The sequence below is a fragment of the Sinocyclocheilus grahami genome, unplaced genomic scaffold, assembly GCF_001515645.1.
Source record: "Sinocyclocheilus grahami isolate Dianchi unplaced genomic scaffold, SAMN03320097.WGS_v1.1 scaffold485.1, whole genome shotgun sequence".
Classification (NCBI taxonomy): Eukaryota; Metazoa; Chordata; class Actinopteri; order Cypriniformes; family Cyprinidae; genus Sinocyclocheilus; species Sinocyclocheilus grahami.
This window is the reverse complement of record NW_015505664.1, coordinates 347,135-349,079: the sequence shown is the minus strand read 5'-3', so window position 1 is coordinate 349,079 and position 1,945 is coordinate 347,135. Positions and strand designations below refer to the sequence as shown.

The following is a 1,945-nucleotide window of genomic DNA, read 5'->3' as shown; positions in this document are numbered from 1 at the left end:
TTTTTCCATCTCGTATTTATGTTTTATTTTATTTCAGCTTTATTTAAATTTAACAAAAATGTTTTTAAAATTGTAATTTTAGTTAATACTTCTGTTTTTAACCACATACATTTTCCTGCAAGCTCAAAAAAATGAGTGAAGTGTTGTTTTTATGGCTATAATATATAAAGGCACAGTTATAAAAAATAAATAAAAACTCTCTTTCAGCAAAACCACTCTTTTCATTTTAAACGTTTACTCTGGTTTTCCTTTGTATTTTGGTACTGCAGTTAGTTGCTAATGTAGGTTAAATGATTTCCCCCCTCATTCTAAGTTGTTTCGCATACAAATGCATGCTAAATAATGAAATGTAAACGCACTACTATGCATTTAAAGTACTGTACTTCTCTGGTGAAAGATTATATGCCAGTATTAGGGCATCTGTGTTTGTGTTAAACTGGAAATGGATGACACATAGCATACTGTAAATTGCATACTACATACTGCATTTTTGACAAATAGGCTATCCGGGTATTCCATGCATAAAGAAAATTGCAGTTTGTGTACGTGTTAACTAAGCATTTACAAAAAAATTTAAGAAGAATCATCAAAACCTCACCAGTAGGAGTGGAAATAACTTATTATGCAACTAGTGCTACATCATTGTCACATGACCTCATTAAATCCATCTGTAATCACTTTTGGTTTATCAATCACAATGGAAATGGAAGGTCAAGTCAAGTACACTGCATACTGCAAACTGCATACTACAAATGTTGACAAATGTAATAGGTTATTTAAGCATTAGCTAATCTGAACCAATTTTTTTTTTCAGTTCAACATTCACTTAAACTATGGCATCCGTATCTGATTCATCAGCATTTAAAAAAAACAACAACAACTTTAATTAGAACATGTGTTGGGAGTGGATATTACTGAATATTTTTCAGTACATACTGTATACTGCCTACTATTAAAAAAATTGTATGTGGAACAGATTGCATGATCCCACAATGAAAATTTCAAACAACTTATATGCTACCTTGTTGTCACATGACCTCATTAAATATGTCTGAAATCGCTTTTGTGCATTGCACACTGCAAACTGCACACTACATACTGCAAATGCTGACAAATGCAAATGGTTATTCAGGTATTCCAAGCATACAGAAAATTCAAATCCTGTGCACAGTATGCATACTGCAGAAATGGTAGTATGTCATCCTATGGGACACACTAGTGCCAATGCCCCATACTGCATAGTACAGATAGCATGCATGTTTGTGTGCGGGTCTCACATGCTGTGGTGGAGAAGGCCAATGCAGTGAATGTGTTTCTCGCATACAGATTTTAAATGGGTCCCTCCACTTAACAATGAAAAGTAAGGCGGCTTTTAACGGGATTGTTATAGCGCTTCATTTCTACGTTTCACTGCAGTCGTGATAATCAGAAGAGTTTGTCACAAAACAGAACTTTTTGAAAGTTAATATGCTGTTTATTATTTATGTTCATTCTAGTTTACTCTATTTGTTTATGTTTTTGAGTTGTGTGCAAGAGTTATTAGTTAACTATAACTAAATCCTTAAAAAATATTTCCGTTACTTAAAATAAAATAAACGAACTATATATAAAACGTATTTTTATGTAGCTAGTTGCCAGGGCTACATTTCTCATTTTTAATTAGATTAAGTTGAAGTACTAAAATAGCTACAATAAAAAAGAAACCAAAACTAATAAGAAATTAATCAAAACTAATACACACAATAAAATGACTAAAACTTTAACTAAAATGAATGTGAAAACATGAAATCTAAAAAAACAACAACTATAAAAGTAAATCACTGATACTAAAATAACACTGTGGTGCACTGCATTAAATAAAAGAAATCACAGAAATATAAGACAAATCACGTTTCTATGGAGGACAAAACCTGCAGAATAATGCTGATGTTATTATTATTATTAA

The 1,945-nt window shown here is 31.5% G+C and overlaps 1 protein-coding gene across 1 annotated transcript in view; it reads right to left on the bottom strand.

Moving 5' to 3' along the window:
* LOC107553906 (protein CBFA2T2-like) overlaps window positions 1–1,295 on the bottom strand; it is a 14,770-nt gene extending 13,475 nt beyond the window's left edge. The window contains exon 1 of the mRNA XM_016236256.1: window positions 1,278–1,295. The gene's annotated coding sequence lies outside the window, so the exon portion shown is untranslated. The remainder of the gene's footprint in view (window positions 1–1,277) is intronic.
* Between the last annotated feature and the right edge of the window lie 650 nt (window positions 1,296–1,945).